At 34.8% G+C, this 23,009-nt stretch overlaps 1 non-coding gene across 1 annotated transcript; it reads left to right on the top strand.

The window, feature by feature from the left end:
* Window positions 1-208: 208 nt before the first annotated feature.
* On the top strand, window positions 209-315 carry LOC121231345 (small nucleolar RNA R71). The gene has a single exon (XR_005929405.1). It is a non-coding gene; the product is annotated as a small nucleolar RNA R71 (small nucleolar RNA).
* The last annotated feature ends 22,694 nt before the right edge of the window (window positions 316-23,009 follow it).

The raw sequence follows: 23,009 nt of genomic DNA on the forward strand, positions 1-23,009 counted from the left end.
CGCATCGAGGTTGAAAACACCTGCTGCTTTCGTTAGCTTTGTTCTCATAACTTGCCACTGATAGTTATTTAGTGACATTTCTTCAATAAATTTGTAAGCCGCTTCAGGTGTTTTGTTATTAATAGTCCTACCGACAGCTGTGTCAATCATCTGTCTAGTCGAAGGATTCAGACTATTGTGAAATGTTTGAACCTGCAACCATAAGGGTAACCCATGGTGAGGGCATCTTCTCAAGAGGTCCTTGTATCACTCTCATGCATCATAGAGTGTCTCTAGATCCATCTGCACAAAAGAAGAGATATCATTCCTCAATTTAGCAGTTTTAGTCGGAGGAAAATATTTAAGTAAAAATTTTTCGGTCATTTGTTCCCAAGTAGTGATTGACCCTCGTGGTAACGAGTTCAACCACTGTTTTGCTTTGTTCCTCAACAAAAAGGGAAACAACCGAAGGTGAATAGCATCATCAGAAACACCATTGATTTTAAAAGTGTCGCAAAACTCTAGGAAATTCACCAAATGAGCGTTTGGATCCTCATCCTACAAACCGTCAAACTAAACAAATTGCTGTATCATTTGAATCGTGTTTGGTTTCAGTTCAAAATTATTTGCAGCAATAGCAGGCCTAACTATACTTGACTCAGTTCCTGTTAAATTCGGTTTAGCATAATCATACATAGTGCGTGGAGCATGATTCTGATTTACTGGATCAGCAGTAATTGCAGGAGGTAGTGGATTTTCTTGATTTTCAGCCATCTCCTCGGTTGTGGTTTGAATATCGTTCTCTTGCTCTTCCTCTGTGTATCTTAAGCTTCGCATTATTTCTCTTTGGTTTTTGCGAGCTGTACGATTGATCTCACTATCAAAAAGTAATGGTCCCGACGGGTTTCTTCTAGTCATACACTATAAAAACTTGCTAGAAGCGAATAAACAAAAAATTAGAAAAGAAAATAAAAATTTAAATTGCAAATAAAGTAAAATGGCTAAAGTAATCAAAATTGAGAGTTCCTAATATCTTAGTTCCCCGAAAAAGGCGCCAAAAACTTGATACGTGATATTCGCGACAGGTTTTAAAAATTTATAATTAATCGTTCTTGAAACTAACTTTTATTACGATGAAGGCAAGTGTACCTATCGCACAGTAGTATAGCTTTAGCAAGACCGGATTTTTGAACCCAAAGGAACCAAGAGTACTAGTAATTACTTTCTTTTTATTATCTAGCCTAAAAATTAAGGGATTTGTTTATCTAAACTAATTAACTAAACTAAGGGTGCACAGAGAGAAAATTAGGCAGAAGCTTTTGGGAAAACTCGATTGATTAAGACAATACCCAAGGAAAAATCCACCTAGACTTCACTTGTTATTTAACTCTAAATCAGATGATTTATTCATTTGACTTGATCCGTAGAAATCCCTAAGTTATATTATTATCTCTCTCGAGACTAATAACGTCTAACCCTAGGTTGATTAATTGAAATCTCTTTCTAATTAACACTCTAGTGTTGCATTAACTCGATCTATGGACTCCCTTATTAGGTTTCACCCTAATCCGGTAAAATCTTGTCACCCTATCTCTAGACGTGAAATCAAATCCGCTTAATTACAACAAATTTACTCTTAGACAGGGACTTTTGCTCCGCTGAATAAGCGCATTAACTTGAATCAATATCCTGGAATATTAAAACAAGAATTAAGAACACATAATTAAGAACAAGTCAAATATTTATCATACAATTTAGATAATAATAACAAGATCCGTCTTAGGTTTCATTCCCCTTAGGTATTTAGGGGTTTAGTTTATAATTATGAAAGAAAACATCTTAAATAATAAAGATAACAAAACATAAAGAAAACCTAAAGCTCCTGAAGGAAATTGAAGGGAGATCTTCAGTCTTGATGATGAATCTGGATTCTGAGATGGATCAATCGGCTTTCCTTGAGTAATTCCTTGCCTCCTACTCTGTATGTCCTTCTAAGTGCCTCATCAGGTGTTTAAATAGGCTTTAGAATGCCTAAAAGCCCTCAAGAGTGGCCTTTTCTGAATAGAACTAAACTTGGGCTTGATAGGGACATGCCCGTGTGCGATTTCTGCAATCCGTGTTCAAGACTGTTACATAGGCACGGGCATGTGGTCTACCCATGTAAGTCATGCTTTGATTCTGCCAAATGGACACAGCCGTGTGGCTTACCCGTGTGAGGAAGTCCAGGCCGTGTTGATTTCCCATGTCGATTCATTTTCTCCGTTTTCTTCCTATTTCTCAGTCTTTTTATTCTCCTATGCTCACCTAAGTATAAAACATGAAATTAAAGGATTAGGAGAATTGAATTCACCAAATCTAAGAATAATTCATCCAAAAATATGCTAAGCATGAGGTAAAAATATGTATAAATTATGGTTTATCAGTGTGTACTCTAATTGCACAGAAAACGTGATTTGGCAAAAGCCGAAAAGTAAGATGTTGATGCCTCACAGGTGTGTGGATTACCCGTGTGGAGGCCGTGTGGCGATACAAGGTCGTGTTATCGATGAACCAGGCCGTGCGCGCACGACACAGGTGCGGCGGACACGACCGTGTGATGGTTGGCGAGGCCGTGTGCGAGACACAGGCTCAGCCAATTGGGCAGTGTAGGCCACATGGGCGTGTGGGCCCACACGAATGAACCATATGGGTGTGTGAAATTCTGGGCCAGGTTGTGTGATCCACACGACCAAGGCTAATTTGGGTCGTGTGGGCCATACAGGCATATGGGCCCATACGGGTAGACTGCATGGGCGTGTGAGCCCATTTTTCTATAACGAACTGTAAGGTTGTATGGGTTGCCCAAGTCGACTGTGACCTGTCGTAGGGTCGGTAAGCATTACTTAGGCCCTTGTTCTGTGATATGATACTGTGATGTATGTGTTACACCTAGCATGTATAACTGTACTGTTATGAATATGGATGTATGATCCATTTATCTGCATTATAGCATGCCACATTGTATGATGCATTGCATCGAGGTGGGTTTGATGAAGTGCAGGGAGTAACTGAAAGGCTTCATAAACCTTTTATTTGGCAGCTAAGCTGCATATTTATGACATGTGCCACATTACGGTACTTTGTGGTGTGTAGGATTGGATGGGTCGATTTTATCCCCATATTTGGTGTGCAGGGATGGGTGGGTCTATTTTATCCCTACATGGTGTGTAGGGTTGGACGGAGTTGGTGTGCAGGGCTGGTGGGCATGTTTTCTGTTATTCTAATCTGCTATGCATGATATATTTGAGATAGGCTAAGGCCCTAAGTTTGTATATGATTCTGTGTCTGAGTGGGCCAGGGCCTACATCGACTGTGTAAAGGGTTCAGACCTGAATTATGATTGTATTCTATTATCTGACTGTATGAATGCGGAACTGTGGGGATGTACACACTGAGTTTGCAAAAACTCACCCTTTATTTGTTTAAATTATTCAGGTAATCCCCAGTAGTAGATGGATCAGTGCAGCGAGGACTCGATGGTGACCACGACCACCTACAAAGTCAACCTCCAAATGTCACTAAATCCAATGTTTGGTGTCATGACCTCAACAACAGGTCAACTCCAAGGTGAGTTTTAGTGAAGTTTAACTTCCTCCGAGTGATGAGGAGTTAGTGTCATGACACACAAGCATCATTGTCGCAAGACACACGTAACTTGGATTTCTCTATGATGTTTGGCATTAATCATCTCCTTACCAAGCTCAAATCAAATATTAGACTCCCAATGACATAATTTTGCCAACTTGGGTCTCAAAAGTGATAAAAGCTAGGGTTGAAACTAAAAACTAATAATCGGTAAAAATCATTAAAATAATCTTAAACTACTTGAGAACAAGCTTCTTAAGCTTGTGAGAAAGCTTACTTTAACATATCAAATTACAGTAGGTCATGACCCTATAGCCTGTGAAGTCCTTTGACAAGCTTTTAAACATGATCTTTATTATGCATTTGAGTCAAGTTTGCTCCTATTGTCTTCGGTCCTGAAAAATTAACTCATAATAGTAATCATATGGTCTTTGATCAGAGTGTCAGGTTTTTGCTAGGCATTTGTCAAAATGGTAGTTGCTGATGGTCGATCCAAAGTAATTTAGCCTCTGAACATGTCCACTAGTTTTTCAACCATCCCTTTGTCGGAATCACAACTCTCCAATTGCTTTTGAAGGGTACTGGTCACACTTGCCAATATATAGCAACAAGCTATGTCATTAGATTCCCGCCTATGAGTTTTTGCTTCAGCTTAGGAAGCCGAAGGGTATCTAGTATCGAGGATCGACTTATGTTTATCAGAGCTTAGGAAAATGTTAATATTCCTTTTCCAATCCTTATAGTTTTTTTTTCGTTCAATTTGTTCTCAATAAGATTATTAATAAGCGGAGTTGGTTCCATTTTTAACTAAAATTAAAGAAAACCCATCTATTAATTATCTTTGTATTAAATCAAGCATTTGAATTTTTTTTACAACTATACGTAATGCATTAAGGTGATGCATGCGTCTTAAATTAAACCATTGAAACAAAATTTTGTAAGTCCGTTGCAATGATAATTCCTACACCCATTTAATTAAGCTACAGTGGGGTATTTTTAAAAAAATTAGTAAGAAGACAAATTTCCATCCAATTTATATGTGAATTTAAACATATTAGATTACACACATATTAATAATCATTTTATGTTTAGCCACTGTTCTAGCTTACATAGAGCTACATCGAAAGTTACTTTACTGAAACACTTTTGAGTTTGTAACCATTGGCTCAACATTAAGAATATACACTCTAATTTGAGTTTTCGTATGATGATCTTGGTGAGGAATATACATGATTAGTTCTCCTCTTAAAGGATGTCTCCTTAGTTAACCACTTAATAATAATTATTATAGGTTGTGGTCAGGGTAAAATTAACTCAAAGTATTATTATGCTATCACGTAGAGACCATCGATGGAGGTTGCAGGTTCTGTTTAAAAACCTTCTCCCACTTAATACTATTTTTTTTAAAAAAAATACATAAGGTTTTATTGTTTGGTTTCAAGAATGAATGATCAAATTTTATGTAGACAAGTATAGGTAACGTTCTTCTTATGCTATATGACATGCTAATTCACGCATATATTCATGCGCATGCCTTATTGATTCATGAATTTTATATATTAATAATATTCAAAATAAAAGCATAAAAAATAAACTGACACATAACCAACCGAATATTTTTATTTAATTTATTTGAAATAATTAATTAAGCTAATTAAATAATTTTCTCAATCTAATTCTAATTCCGTTAAAATCATATTGACTTTATTGTACTGGAACCTATGAGTAAAATTAGTTTAATTAACTTGTTCTCATGAAACTATGATGATTAAATTAATTTAATTCCTTATTTGAAGGAGTTGTCTTCAGATGTTTATAATGAGATCTTTTTTTTCCATATTTCGCCATGAAGGCGTTCCTTTCCAAAAATAGCCACAAAGGCTTTCCTTTTAGAGTCTCACCACAAAGGCGTCCTTTTAATAGAGTTTGCCACAAGGCATTCATTTAACAGAGATAGCCACAAATACATCTTTTTAACAGAGTAGCCACAAAGACATCTTTTTAACAAAGGTAGCCATAAAGGCTTCCTATAATAGAGATCGCAACAAAGGCTTCGTTATAATAGAGATTGCCACAAAGGCTTCCTTACAATAGAGATCGCAACAAAGGTTTCCTTTAACAGGAATATCCAAAATGGCTTCTTTTATCAGAGATAGCCACAAATGCTTCCTTTAATAGTGATAGCCATAAAGTGTAAGAACCCATTTTCAGTGAAATTGGAATAGTGGTTTCAGGATCACAAATTCGAGCTAAAAAAAATTTATTTTTATATTTTGTTCATGTTTACATTATGTTAGGAATGTCATATGAAAATTTTGATAAGAAAATTTTATCGATTAGGTACTTAGTTATGGAAAGGACCAAACTGCATAAAATGCAAAAGTTGAATGCTAGTAGCTAGAAGGATCAAATAGCTATGGAATTCAAAACTTGAGGTCCTTATATGGTAATTAGACCATTAATCAAAAGTTAGTAGATATTTTTGATGATTTATCCATGGAAATTAAGAAAAAGGGCAAGGACTAAATTGGAAATCAAAATAGTTAAAAGATGATAAATAATTAATAAGAAATAAAATCATTTTATATCATCTTCTTCCAAAATATTCCATGGAAACCCTAGGAAAGAGAAAACAAGCTTTCTTGGCTTAATTGGGTAAGTATTCAAGTCCCAATTTTAGTAATTTTTATATTTTTGAAATCGGAAGAGTCTAATCTATCTATTTGAGGGATTAATTTGAAAAGTTATCAAAGTATAGAAGTTATGCCATGGATGAATATGCTGAAATTTTTAAATTTATGGTGGAAAATGAAAGGTTGTTGATAGATAAACAACTTTTACAAAGTGAATTTTGATGAAAACATGATTTAGGGACTAAATTGTAAATTTGTCAAAATTGAAGAAAAATTCTGAATTTAGTAGAGTACATTTGCTGTAAATTTTATATTGAAATTTTGATTACGGTTGGAATAAGGAGTAAATTGCATGAATTTATTTTCCAAGCCTAGGGATGAAATTGGAATTTATGAAAAGTTTAGGGGGAAAATGGTAATTTTGCTAAGGATGTAAATTGAGTTCAATTGAATGTGAAATGTGATAATTGATGATTAAAATCATTTATATAGATCCGGATAACTCAAATTCAAAGTTAGATCAAGGAAAGGAGAAAGTTTCGGATTAGTAAATCTATATACGTGAACAAGTGTTGATGTAAGTTCATGTAACTTAATTGAGCATGTAAATATGTTGAATTGAATGTTGTATTTGTATAGAATGTGATTTATATTTATGTAAATTAATTTTGATGTTATAATATAAGAATTGAATACATGCTTCATATTGCTTGAAAAAAGTTAAGCTTCGTTTGAATATTGGATTTCGATGGACAAATGTTATTTCCCCTATTGAATGAGGTCCTGCATTTGTTGCTGACGGAATTTAGCTCAGACGAGTAACCCTATTGAGCTCATTACAGAAAGGATTTAGCCTGGACTAGTAATCCTGATATAAGCCCTCTTGAGCAAATGTTATAGATAGGATTTAGCCCGGACGGGTAATCCTGATTAAGCTCTTGTGAGCATAAGTTGGAAACAGGATTTAGCTTAGAAAAGTAATCCTGTTATATAATATGTGGCTCGAGAGTGTGCTTTATTATTGAGTGCCCTAATGGGTGCTCTTGAATATGAATTGTTGGTTATTGAATTGTACACCTTGAGTGTACTATTTGTAACACCTCTTACCCGTACCCGAGACTGAGACAAGGTACGAGGCGTTACCAGACACATACTTGGACATTTTCAAAAAACACGGGTTATAAAATCCCATTCAATTTAAAACTGATCAAACAACATTATAGTGTCCCTATTGTGGACCTACAAGGTCCAAAACATACATGAAAGTCGATTCAGGACTAAACCGAGAACTATTAAAAATTTTAGTAAAATTCCTAGTTATGCCTCACACGCCCGTGTAGAGGCAAAGCACACGCCTATGTGCTTAGGGACACGCTCGTGTCCCTCACCTGTGTTAAATTAGTTGAAGTTTTTTTTCATTTCAAACCTACAGGGGTTTTCACACGGCCAAGCACACGCTCGTGTCCCTGGCCCGTGTCCTTCAAATGGCCTAGACACGCCCGTGTCCAAAAACCTAGACATTCTGTTTATAACTTCATCATTCATTTTGAGGCACACGGCCAAGGCACACGACCGTGTTCTAGGCCATGTCCTCCACACGGTTGAGACACACGGTTGTGTCTCTGCCCGTGTGTTTATTACCATGGAAACTAACCTAAAATTTTGGGTGCAGGGGACACACGGCCTGACAACACGCCCATGGGGGTTGACTATGTGTCACACACAGCCTAGACACATGCCCGTTTGTCTACCCGTGTGGACCTCTTTAGAGCTATTTTCCAGGCGTTTGGTCACCCTATACCATTCTTACCATTCTTACACGCTTAAAGACTTCAATGGTATTTAACATGGCCTAATTATACTCATAAACAACCTTGGGATAACTCATTGCATGTTAAACTCATCTCATCGATCTAGTACATGCTAAATTATCCTTTTCGTATTTGAAATTAACACAGCACATTTTACATTTTACACTTAGGCCATATTATAACCATAGGCTAGGTCCCATTTCAAGCATCCATTCATGACAAACCTCATCACCATATCTCATGAAACATTTAAACATATACATGCACCATTAGTAGGTTTACAACCTACATCAATATGAGCCATATCTCATTGCCATATACAAAAGAATAAGCATACCATTTAAGCCATTACATTGGCTAGCCAAATGACACATATAACAAAATAACCAAAAATCCTATACATTCCATTAAACAAAATAAAAGTATTTATATACCAAAGTGGGACAAGTCGATAGTGTGTTGATTCTCCAACTGTCTTCCAATCTTCACGAGTCCACGAGCTCTGTAAGATAGGGAAAAGAGAAGGGGGTAAGCATTTATATGCTTAGTAAGTCCAGATAAGTGGAAAGTAAACTAACCGGTTAATTAGCATACTACCATATTTAGGCAATAATTCCAACAAGGATGAAATAGTTTCCCTATCACATACACTCAATCATCAAGTTAGTCTCATAATAATACATCATGTTATTATTCTTAGATGAGCTCATCAATTCAATATTTCCATTCTTTATTTCTCATCTTAATCCCGTTGAATTTCTCAGAAATCTCGATAGATAGCCCAATAATCGTCAGGTCATACAAGTGATTATCTCAAGAACGCACTAACGCGAACCTTACATCTTACAAGGGATTACCAGTCCATGCTAAATCCCCCGTAGTAATAACTCAGAGAGCAATGCCGGGATTACTAGTATAGGCTAAATCCTTTTTTACAACAATTTCTCTCATAAGTTCGGATCTGAATTGCCAGTCCAGGCTAAATTCAGTCCTCAGTCGGATTACCCATCTGGGCTAAATCCTTATTGCACCCATATTCTTTAGGAGGTTCGATCACTTAAGGAACACCCGTCTGGGCTAGATCCTTTCTATTTTGAGATCATCGGATTACTCGTCTGGGCTAAATCCTTTTCTACAACACATGCAGGATCTCATGTCATGTAAGCCATAATTTATCCATCGGATTTCCCTTTTCTATTTCAACCGGGACATTTATCATCCTTTTCAATTACACCACCACATTTCATGGATTTTCATGCAATGAATATCTAAATTGTCATACATTCAAGAACATACATATTTAAGTATATTAAGAGTTTACTTTGGGTTATACGAGCTTACCGGGTAATTGCTTCAGTTTTGTATTTCGGTTATTCTGAAACCTTTCATTTTCCACGGTCGACCTCCAAAATTGGCTCATCGGGGGTCCATATCAGTAAAAATAAATTATTAATACCTCAGATTGTTCATTTTCGGCTTGAGACTCACCCCGGGCAAAATGACCAATTTACCCCTAACCTTTCACACTTTTATAGTTTAGTCATAAGGCTTGTATAATAAAATGCATGTAATTTCTTGGCTACCCAAGCCTAGCCGAATGTGTCATAAGCTCATACTAGCCCACATTTTCTTCCATTTCACATTTCTACCCAACATTTTATACCTTTTTTATTAGGTCCCTTTTTGGTGTTTTCATGAAAAACCACCTAGCAAAAGATGTTTATCTAACATCTAACTTTCATAACCCTCCATAAATCATCAAAGAACATCCATCTCATGCATCGATCAAATTTCTAACATGAACCCTAGCTTGAAATATGGGTAGAAATGGATAGAGCATGTTACGCGGGTTTTAAAAATACGAAAAACATTAAAAACGAGGCTAGGGAAAACTTACTATTGAGCCTGAAATATTGGAAAACCCTAGCTATGGAGACTCCTCTAAAATTGGCAGCATGAAGAAGAAAATGAGTGAATTTTTGCTTGATTTTCCCTTTTTATTTCATTAATTAACCAAATGACCAAAACGCCTTTCCTTACTAACCTTTCCAAATTTTCCATGCATGCCCATTATTGTCCAAAAACTTAGAAATTGGGAAAATTACTCTTTAAGGGCTTGTAATTAATATTCTAGAGCAATTTCATACAAATTACTTCTAGAATCCAAGTTTTACAATTTATTCGATTTGGTCCCTAATTTCCAATTGGACACCTTATACATAGAATTTCTTCATGAAACTTTAACACATGCTTATTTTCATATTCTAGACCTCATACTGATCATAAAATAAAAAAAATTAACATCAAATTTGTGGTCCCAAAACCACTATTCTGACTAGGTGCCTTATTTCGGGATGTTACACTATTTGAGTATCCATCGAAATTTCAATGATTCAATGGACAAGATACTTGACATTATATGAGAATTATGAGTTGAAATAAAAAATGTCTTGAAAGGATATAGCATGATGAGCTCATCTATGTTTATTTGATGAATATGAGAATTTTGTGACTAACATGTTTGGTTGAATGCATGGGTTTATGCAATTTTTCCAAGTTGATGGAAACATGTTATTATATGCTTAATTTTAATATATGAGATTGGTAAGTTTAATTCTAGTTATACGAACTTCTAAGCATAATATGCTTACTACATTTATTTTTCTCTATTTTATAGTATTCGAAAGCTCGTGAAGGTTGGTGAACGGTTGGAGCATCATCACACTATCCACAAGCTTATTTTGGTATAAATAGTAAACTTATTTTTGTATAATGGGATGTATAGGTTAACTTGACCATAGATGGCTTGAAATTGTTATTTTTAATTTAGCCATTGGAATGGCTAGTAATGGTTTGTTTTGGTACTTATAAAACATTATGTCATGATAAATACATAAATGTTAAGTATTGATAATCAAGTGATGTTTGATATTTAGGTTAAACTAAGGTAAGATTTTAAACATAATTATATATGTAATGATATATCATATTAGATGTTAGAAATTTGCTTGAAATCAATGCTTGAATTGGTTGGTACTTGGATGTAAGTTTTGGTGCAGGATATTGATAAAATTTTGGGTGAGAAATGAAGCTAGAAATGGCTTTATCTTGTCCACATGGGTGTGTGTCTAGACCGTGTGTGACACACAACCTGCTACATGGGCTTGTTGTTAGGCCATGTGTCCCTTGCATCTTAAATTCGAGAAATAGGATGTTCAAAATTGAGCACACAGGAAGAGATACGGGCATGTGTCTCAGCGGTGTATGCTACACGGCCTAGAATACGGGCGTGTGTATTGGCCGTGTGAACCCTGTACCTAATTTTTAAAAACTAAATTGATCACAAGGTCTACTCACACGAGCGTGTGGCTGGCAGTGTGGCATAAGTTAGAGAGTTACACAGGGTCAAACACGGCCTGTAGCACTGGGGTATCTTAGGGTGAAATGGGCGTGTCCCAAGACCACACGAGCGTGTGAACCCTACACCTAGGAAAGTTTTAAAAATTTTAAGAAAAATTCTTAGAGTTTCCGATCAAGTTTCTACTCGATTCTAATACTCGTTTTGGGCCTCAAGGGTCCATTTAAGGGACATTATGAATAAGTTCAATAAATGAATAATAATTAATGTGAGTTATTTGTAAATGTTCTGAAAGTTTTGGTAATGCTCCGTAATCCTGGTCTGGTGAGGGATACAAGTTAGGGGTATTACATTTATTGGTATCAAAGCTACGGTTTAGTTGATTCTCAGATTGAACGTAGCAAATATGAGTTTAGCTATACATGCCATTATATAATTTATGATAGTGTGATATCTCTTAACCATTTTAAATGTGTTTTCATATAGTAATGTCATCTAACCAAGCTAGAGCTGAATTTGAGGAAGCTAAGAGCAATGCTTCAGCTTCAGTTCAAAGAGCTGCATCTAGTAGTGAAAGGCCTGTATCTGAAGGTTGAAGTGAGAAGACAAAATAAGCCTAAGGTACAACAACCTCCCTCTCCTGCTCCTCAACCAGTTCCTAAGGTACCACAAGGTGTTGAACCCATTAGAACTGGTAAGCCTTCGATAGATAAAATCCGTAAATATATGGTAGAAGAATTTAGATCTACTGTAGATGATGATCCAGAATGGGCTGAGTTTTGGTTGGGAAATACTATTCAGGTATTAGACTAATTATCTTGTACACCCGCTGTTTGAAATATGCAGTATCCTTATTGAAAGACACAACTTATCATTGGTGGAAAACAATAACTTCTGTTGTACCCAGAGAAAAAATTACATGAGAGTTTATTAGTTAAATTTTTTTCTATCTACTAATTTTTTTCTAGAATTTTTTACTTAGCAAATTAGTACAGTTTATTAGTTAAATTTACCCCTGTTTCAGAATTCGACTGCACTGGCCTCTACTTACTACGAACCACTTTTCTCTCTGTAAAAAAATCATATGACTATACCGTTTGTTTCTATTAAAACTAGATTCAATAAGGATTATAAACATATAAAGTACACCACCTAATTAGTTTTGTGAAATTTATGGTGAATTTATAAATTTGGAACAGGGGATCCAGAAATCGCTCTGGCCCTATTTCACCAAAACTCAGATATCTTATAAAATACAAAACCTTTACCTGTTTTGCTTATTCCATATGAAAATAGACACAATGAGATTTAATTTCATATATTATTCACCATCAACCCATGTCTCTACAATTTCTTGTGATTTTTCAAAATCACGTTACTTCTAATACTTGAATCTGTTTTTAAGTTACTTTCACATTTTTCTTAGTTTTCATGTGATAGTTACTACTTAATCATACATACTATTAAACATGTATATCATCAGCCATTATATTAGTTAATCACTAGCAAGTATTTACTCATCATTCATTGATCATATCATATCAAAAGAAACCAAGTTCCTATACATGCCATACACAAAATGAAACGTCTAACTATGCCAATGTGATTTCTTCGATAGTGTGATCAGTTTCCGACATTTCCTTCGATCCTCGAGTGGCTTGATAAAAACTATAAGAAAAAGAAAATAAAGAGAGAAAGCACTAGGCTTAGTAAGCTTACAAACAAATAAATTACAACATTCAACATAATGAATAAATATACATAATGTCACCTAGCCTCATAAACTTTCTTTACATTCTCATTTTCTACCTTCTTCTTTACTCACTTACCTTCTTTCTTACCTGACCTTTCACTATTCATAAATATAATCTACCTTCTCTTTTTGCTGATAATTCACTGTAATTTAACATGTACAATGACCCATTGAACCTGTGACAGCCCTAAATTGACCCTAGTCGGAAAGTGGTTTCGAGACCGCTAAACCGAGTCACCGAAGTATTTGAGTATAATATTTATTGTCTAAAATATGTGAATATGAGTGTGTGAAAATGTTAAGCTTCGATTTAGTTAATTGCATGTGAATTTAGTTAATAGGACTTATGTGTGACACTTTTGAAATGTGATAGGTTAATCTATAAGGACCTATTAATGCATGTTATAAAAATGAGGGGTTTGCATGTCAAATTTCCATTTATAATAGGTAGTGGCCGGCCATGGTATGGGTCATGGATGAAAATATGTATTTTCTATTAGCATTATTAGTTTACAAAATAAAATAAGGAATTAAGAATAATAAAACATGTGGTAATGGGAGGAGAAACCAAAGTTGTCATCTTTGCTCCTCATTGCCGCGACTAGAAGAGAAAAAGCTTGGAAAAAATTCAGCTATGGTGGTTAGCTAAATCAAGGTAAGTTCAAGGATGATTCTTGGATTTCTAGCATTTTTTTTGAGTTAGTCATTAAGCTCTTTGCATAACCCATGACCAAATTTGAAATGGTATGGTGTCTTGAGCATTCGACCATGGTAGGAAGTAGAAGAGAAATATGGTTGTTGTTCATGTTATTTGGATGAGAAATGGTAGTTAGGTGAAGTAGTCTAACAAATGAGCACATATGTGCATTAGTTGCTAAATGGAGAAAAATCGGCTAACAAGTGTGTACTAAGGCCGAATATGATTTTGAATATTATTGAGTAATGCATGTGTTTTGAATTGATGGAATGGAGAGGATACTTTAAATTGTGTTATGAGCAATTATATGTTAAATTAAGGTTTGCTAAGCTAGCTATTAAGGTGAAGTGCAAATGTTAGTATTTGATTACTAATGTATATATGTGTATTAGCCGAGTTTTGAACTTGAAACAAAATGGTATTTAGTCAATACAAGTAACCATATTTGTAGAATGTATTAAGTATATAATCGGCCACATGAGTAAAATGAGTACTTGATGGTATATTATAATTATTAAGCTACAAAACATTGTACATGTTCGGCCAAGGTAAATTATTTGAGTAAAGTATATCTTGATGGTACATTTCGGCTAGTATAAAATGTATCAAAGCTATTTGTATAATGGTCTAATGTGACTTACCAAATATACAAATTTGAAAATGAAATGATGAGAGACTTAAGTGGGCAATTAATTCAAGTGAATTGGTTCTAAAATGTACATGGATGCCGTGTGACTATGTTTGATTTGGAAAGTAAATTGTTTGATTTAGCTCAAGAGCTTAGAGGATCAAAGCCGGATGGGGGAAAGGAAAAAGTGATCGAATAGCCGTTGAAATCGTTCGACAACATCCGAGGTAAGTTCTTAAGTAATTGAGTTTGATTCCTTTGAAAATTTTAAGTTTTAAAACGGGTTGAATATGAATTATGTATATACGTTAAGGTCAATGACTTTTCTAAATGACGGCATATATGATATTATGTTTTAAATATGTGAATGAGAACTTCACAGAGTAAATTGTATAAATCTGCTACGGACAGCAACAGTAGCGTGTTTTGGAAAAATTACCATAAATTGTGGGAGTTGAGATAAAGGCTAAATAAATTATGTAATTAAAGCTTGATGCGTCTAGTTTCGTATACAAGAAATCGTGTAAGTAAAGGGGTTGCCGATAATGAGATTTTCAAAGTTGTGTGAGACAGAGTCAGAATGGCTCTGAAATCCCCTGTTCAGTATTCCGAAAATCATTATAAATCGTAAAAAAATAAATATAAGATAAAATTTTACGCTTAGACTCCTTAATGAGTCTAATTTCAAACAAAATAATCAAAAACACATTCTGAATTCTGTACAATGAGAAATTAAATTCTTAGTGAAGAGTAGTCATAGTAGTCAAGCAGTAAAATAGGGAAAACTTTGAGAAAATCTGGTATTGATTGGTCAAACCAAAAATTTTGAAAATTTTGTGGATAGAGGATATACGAGTCTATTTTCATGGAAAATTAGCGGCACATAATTTGGAATTTCGTAACCCCAGTTACAAAAAATTTAACGACTGTTGCTCAGGAAAACAGCTTGTAGAGAATTTGTGGTTATGTTGTAAACATGGATAAAACTTGTTTTAGTTGCTCATAAGCTATTGATTAAACCCATATGTGAATTCTAAATTGTGATATTATAAAAAGATATACGAGTGTTAGATGGATCTTTGATATTAAAATTTGTGAAATTGTAAGTTTATAAGTATTCGAATATGAAATGATAGTATGGCTTGAAATTGAATTATTCATTGGGAAATGATAGATGTAGATTCAGCCAAGACAAAGTGAAAGTATATGTGGTATGTGAAGTATATTTGGATAATTGTGATGTGAATACATGAAAATTTATATTTTGATTTAGGATTTTATGTGATGGATGTGAATGTGTATATATGAGCTAAGGCCGAATGGCAAATGTGATGAATGTGAGCATGCATTTGTGTGATAAGGCTGAATGGCCAATGTGATGAATGTGAACATGTACATATGTGATAAGGCCGAATGGCCAATGTGATAAATGTGAACATGCATATGTGTGATAAGGCCGAATGGCCAATGTGATGAATATGAACATGCACATATGTGATAAGGCCGAATGGCCGATGTGATAAATGTGAACATGCATATATGTGATAAGGCAGAATGGCCAATGTGATAAATGTGAACATGCATATATGTGATAAGGCAGAATGGCCAATGTGATGAACGTGGAAGTGTATATATGTGGGAAAGCCGAATGGTTAATGCGAAATGTGTATGAGATGGATATGTGGTAAAGCCAAATGGCTAATGTGAGATATGTATGAGATGTGTATATATATATTGTGGCCAAATGACAAACGGCGGAAGGTGTGTTTTATTAGATATTTGATGAGGTAAATGAATTACAAATATGATAGTCGATGTGAATGTTGTAACATGTGAATAAATATGTATGAAACTCTATGATGTAAACCTGGGATTAAAGACCAGATGACCATTTGTGGTGACTATGTCTGGGTTAAGACCCGCTGACTTCGTGTGGAGATTTCATCTGAGCTAAAGGTCTCGCCGATAATCCGAGTAGAGTTTAAAGCTATAAGACTTCGCAATAAGAATTGCCTATAAATATATTCAATGCGAAAGGTTAAACAGGTATGTACTCCAAGTTTATATGTGAGCTTGATTTAAACTAAATCATAAGGCAGTTATGTGATGCATACGTGAGTAATCTATGAGACTATTCTTTTGATTATGTGACATCGGATCAGTGTGAGAGGTTATGTGAAATTATACAATATATCTATGTCACATGAGCTCACTTTTATGTGAAAGTTTATCTGCCTATTGTATATGATGAGATGTGCATATTCGGTAAAGGGATAGTATGCCCGAAGGAAGAGTGAAATAAAGATACGAACAACTATGTTATAATTTGATTATTATCTGTTGACACTGCTTAAAACTTACTAAGCATTGTAATGCTTACTCCGATTACTTTGTTTCCTCTGTTTTATAGATCTCATTTGGAAGCTACAGGCTCGGGGATCGTCAGCAACTAGTCATACTATCACTATCCACTGCTTGTTACTGTTATGTTTTGAATTATTTTATGGCATGTATAGAATAGACTAGTGGCGGAAGAATATTTTGGTTAATGTATATAAGCCATGCGAAAATGGCATCTTTTGAATGTTTACTTAGAGAAGTTTAAATTTTATCCCTGGCTGTGCTTAGTACTTATTTAAATGAATGATCTTTATTTCAAGAAAAAGTTCAAAATTTTACGGTTCTAACATGAGTTACAAGTCCGGTAATGCCCCTTACCTATTCCGGTGACGGTTATGGGATAGGGGTGTTACATTTTATTGGTATCAGAGCTACAGTTTAGTCGATTCTAGGACTAACGTAGCTCGTGTGAGTCTAGCTATACATGCCATAAAGTGATAAAATGATAGTGTGATGATTTCTGACAGTTAAAATGTGTTTTTCCTATAATAATAAATTTTGATCCTGAACGAGCTGTGGCAGATGGTATTGAGAGCATTGGAACATGCTTATGATGTGTCAAAATTGAGAAAAGAGTGAATTACGAATATGATATGCTATGTGAAATGTACTTGTTGATTTTGCTATGTGCCTTTTTCAAATGATGCATTGAATTTTATGATATGCATATATCATGTGCGAACTAGAAATATAAGCCCTAAGGAATGTGATAAATTATTGAAATGTATACTTGATGGATAAATATGCATAAAAGTTCAGTATGTTATATCCGGGCTAAGTCCCGAAGAGCATTCGTGCTAGTGATGTATCCGGGCTAAGTTCCGAAGAGAATTCGTGCTAGTGATATATCCGGGCTAAGTCCGAAGAGCATTCGTGCTAGTGATATATCCGGGCTAAGTCCCGAAGAGCATTCGTGCTAGTGATGTATCCGGGCTAAGTCCCGAAAAACATTCGTGCTAGTGATGTATCCGGGCTAAGTCCCGAAGAGCATTCGTGCTAGTGATATATCCGGGCTAAGTCCCGAAGAGCATTCGTGCTAGTGATGTATCCGGGCTAAGTCCCGAAAAGCATTCGTGCTAGTGATATATCCAGGCTAAACCTTGAAGGCATTCGTGCTGGAATCATGAGGCACTGTGTGTGCAAGTTCTTCAATCGAGCACTATGTGTGCCAGATCAGTAGTTGAGGCAATATGTGTGCGAGTTCTTCAATCGAGCACTATGTGTGCGAGATTGGTAATTGAGGCACTATGTGTGCGAGTTCTTTAATCGAGCGCTATGTGTGCGAAATCAGTCAGTGGGCACTGCATATGCGAAGTGTGTTTCATGTATGACCTCGTGTGAGACAATGGCATTGATTTGTAATAGTAAGTAAGACCTAAAGAGAAAATTCGTTAAACGGACCAAACACTGGTGAACTAATTAGAGTCGGAGATTATACAACATTGTGTTAAATTGGTAATGAAATAAGTTCGAGACATTAAATTGACAAGGTATGTGATATATATATGCATTATAAATACGAGATTCTCGGTATATGCAGTTATATGTGCTATTGTGAATAAACACTATTTTGTTAATCATGTTCAAGAAATTATTTTGACTAAGTTTCGACATTTGAAAGTTGGTAAGAATTCCTGATGAATGGTGATAATATTGGATATATGAGTTATGTGCTAGAATAAATCTCATGTCAGTATATTATATTAAGCTTTATGCTTATTCGACTGTATACGGGTAACATTAACTATGAAAGAATGTGCTAAATGAAATAAATGTTCAGGTACGTGGAAGTTGATTTTTCCTTTGAAAATAAGTTAAGTTAAATATTGATGCAAGATGTTAACATAATCTCGTATCAGCTTATATATGTTGCTGAATTGAGAATTTAAAACCTTCAGCTACTGTATCAGTGGTTACTTGAAATAGTCGAAGATAAAGGATAGTATTAAATTCTTATTGATAGTGCTTTATTGATGAATGGGTGTGTGAAAGATTATCTAAGTTACATGTATAAAAAATATATATATATTTTCATAAGGTGTTAAATGAGTGTTGTCATGAACCCAATGAATATATATAATATATATTTGAGTTATTCAGGCCTTGTGCCTAGTAGGTTTGGGACCGGTGAAGTGTATACTAGGCTAATAGCCTAATTAGTTGATGGCTGTCGAGTTTATTCGGACTTTGGGTTAAGTAGGCTAGAACCTGTGTGTGGGGATCGAGCCTATACCTCGTAGGTTCAGACCGATGAGTAAATTGTGTTATACCTATGTGTGTTATTACCGAAATGAAAAGTAAGTGAGTAAATGTCAATTTTGTGGACTCTGTGATTTATTATGATCAAACTAAGAAAGTTTTGTTAGTTAAAGCACTGAAGCGTAAGTTCGGAGTTGAGGAAACTAGGTGGGATCTAGAAAACTCAACGAGAGAAAGTTACCCTATCTTATTTGCCGGTAAGATTTTCGGGGACGAAAATTTCTTAAGTGGGGGAGAGTTGTGACAGCCCTAAATTGACCCTAGTCGGAAAGTGGTTTCGGGACCGCTAAACCGAGTCACTGAAGTATTTGAGTATAATATTTATTGTCTAAAATATGTGAATATGAGTGTGTGAAAGTTTTAAGCTTCGATTTAGTTAATTGCATGTGAATTTAGTTAATAGGACTTATGTGTGACACTTTTGAAATGTGATAGGTTAATCTATAAGGACCTATTAATGCATGTTATAAAAATGAGGGGTTTGCATGTCAAATTTCCATTTATAATAGGTAGTGGCCGGCCATGGTATGGGTCATGGATGAAAATATGTATTTTCTATTAGCATTATTAGTTTACAAAATAAAATAAGGAATTAAGAATAATAAAACATGTGGTAATGGGAGGAGAAACCAAAGTTGTCATCTTTGCTCCTCATTGCCGTGACTAGAAGAGAAAAAGCTTGGAAAAAATTCAGCTATGGTGGTCAGCTAAATCAATGTAAGTTCAAGGATGATTCTTGGATTTCTAGCATTTTTTTTGAGTTAGTCATTAAGCTCTTTGCTTAACCCATGACCAAATTTGAAATGGTATGGTGTCCTGAGCATTCGGCCATGGTAGGAAGTAGAAGAGAAATATGGTTGTTGTTCATGTTATTTGGATGAGAAATGGTAGTTAGGTGAAGTAGAGTCTAACAAATGAGCACATATGTGCATTAGTTGCTAAATGGAGAAAAATCGGCTAACAAGTGTGTACTAAGGCCGAATATGATTTTGAATATTATTGAGTAATGTATGTGTTTTGAATTGATGGAATGGAGAGGATGCTTTAAATTGTGTTATGAGCAATTATATGTTAAATTAAGGTTTGCTAAGCTAGCTATTAAGGTGAAGTGCAAATGTTAGTATTTGATTACTAGTGTATATATGTGTATTAGCCGAGTTTTGAACTTGAAACAAAATGGTATTTAGTCAATACAAGTAACCATATTTGTCGAATGTATTAAGTATATAATCGGCCACATGAGTAAAATGAGTACTTGATGTTATATTATAATTATTAAGCTACAAAACATTGTACATGTTCGGCCAAGGTAAATTATTTGAGTAAAGTATATCTTGATGGTACATTTCGGCTAGTATAAAATGTATCAAAGCTATTTGTATAATGGTCTAATGTGACTTACCAAATATACAAATTTGAAAATGAAATGATGAGAGACTTAAGTGGGCAATTAATTCAAGTGAATTGGTTCTAAAATGTACATGGATGTCGTGTGACTATTTTTGATTTGGGAAGTAAATTGTTTGATTTAGCTCAAGAGCTTAGAGGATCAAAGTCGGATGGGGGAAAGGAAAAAGTGATCGAATAGCCGTTGAAATCGTTCGACAACATCCGAGGTAAGTTCTTAAGTAATTGAGTTTGATTCCTTTGAAAATTTTAAGTTTTAAAACGGGTTGAATATGAATTATGTATATACGTTAAGGTCAATGACTTTTCTAAATGACGGCATATATGATATTATGTTTTAAATATGTGAATGAGAACTTTACAGAGTAAATTGTATAAATCTGCTACGGACAGCAGCAGTAGTGTGTTTTGGAAAAATTACCATAAATTGTGGGAGTTGAGATAAAGGCTAAATAAATTATGTAATTAAAGCTTGATGCGTCTAGTTTCGTATACAAGAAATCGTGTAAGTAAAAGGGTTGCCGATAATGAGATTTTCAAAGTTTTGTGAGACAGAGTCAGAATGGCTCCGAAATCCCCTGTTCAGTATTCGGAAAATCATTATAAATCGTAAAAAAATGATTATAAGATAAAATTTTACGCTTAGACTCCTTAATGAGTCTAATTTCAAACAAAATAAACAAAAACACATTCTGAATTCTGTACAATGAGAAATTAAATTCTTAGTGAAGAGTAGTCAGAGTAGTCAAGCAGTAAAATAGGGGAAATTTTGAGAAATCTGGTATTGATTGGTCAAACCAAAAATTTTGAGAATTTTGTGGATAGAGGATATACGAGTCTATTTTCATGGAAAATTAGCGGCACATAATTTGGAATTTCGTAACCCCAGTTACAAATAATTTAACGACTGTTGCTCAGGAAAACAGCTTGTAGAGAATTTGTGGTTATGCTGTAAACATGGATAAAACTTGTTTTAGTTGCTCATAAGCTATTGATTAAACCCATACGTGAATTCTAAATTGTGATATTATAAAAAGATATATGAGTGTTAGATGGATCTTTGATATTAAAATTTGTGAAATTGTAAGTTTATAAGTATTCGAATATGAAATGATAGTATGGCTTGAAATTGAATTATTCATTGGGAAATGATAGATGTAGATTCAGCCAAGACAAAGTGAAAGTATATGTCGTATGTGAAGTATATTTGGATAATTGTGATGTGAATACATGAAAATTTATATTTTGATTTAGGATTTTATGTGATGGATGTGAATGTGTATATATGAGCTAAGGCCGAATGGCAAATGTGATGAATGTGAACATGCATTTGTGTGATAAGGCCGAATGGCCAATGTGATGAATGTGAACATGTACATATGTGATAAGGCCGAATGGCCAATGTGATGAATGTGAACATGCATATGTGTGATAAGGCCGAATGGCCAATGTGATGAATATGAACATGCACATATGTGATAAGGCCGAATGGCCAATGTGATAAATGTGAACATGCATATATGTGATAAGGCAGAATGGCCAATGTGATAAATGTGAACCTGCATATATGTGATAAGGCAGAATGGCCAATGTGATGAACGTGGAAGTGTATATATGTGGGAAAGCCGAATGGTTAATGCGAAATGTGTATGAGATGGATATATGGTAAAGCCAAATGGCTAATGTGAGATATGTATGAGATGTGTATATATATATTGTGGCCAAATGACAAACGGCGGAAGGTGTGTTTTATTAGATATTTGATGAGGTAAATGAATTACAAATATGATAGTCGATGTGAATGTTGTAACATGTGAATAAATATGTATGAAACTCTATGATCTAAACCCGGGATTAAAGACCAGATGACCATATGTGGTGACTATGTCTGGGTTAAGACCCGTTGACTTCGTGTGGAGATTTCATCTGAGCTAAAGGTCTCGCCGATAATCCGAGTAGAGTTTAAAGCTATAAGACTTCGCAATAAGAATTGCTTATAAATATATTCAATGCGAAAGGTTAAACAGGTATGTACTCCAAGTTTATATGTGAGCTTGATTTAAACTAAATCATAAGGCAGTTATGTGATGCATACGTGAGCAATCTATGAGACTATTCTTATGATTATGTGACATCGGATCAGTGTGAGAGGTTATGTGAAATTATACAATATATCTATGTCACATGAGCTCACTTTTATGTGAAAGTTTATCTGCCTATTGTATATGATGAGATGTGCATATTCGGTAAAGGGATAGTATGCCCGAAGGAAGAGTGAAATAAAGATACGAACAACTATGTTATAATTTGATTATTATCTGTTGACACTGCTTAAAACTTACTAAGCATTGTAATGCTTACTCCGGTTACTTTGTTTCCTCTGTTTTATAGATCTCATTTGGAAGCTACAGGCTCGGGGATCGTCAGCAACTAGTCACACTATCACTATCCACTGCTTGT

The sequence above is a fragment of the Gossypium hirsutum genome, chromosome A06 (genome assembly GCF_007990345.1).
Source record: "Gossypium hirsutum isolate 1008001.06 chromosome A06, Gossypium_hirsutum_v2.1, whole genome shotgun sequence".
NCBI lineage: Eukaryota > Viridiplantae > Streptophyta > Magnoliopsida > Malvales > Malvaceae > Gossypium > Gossypium hirsutum.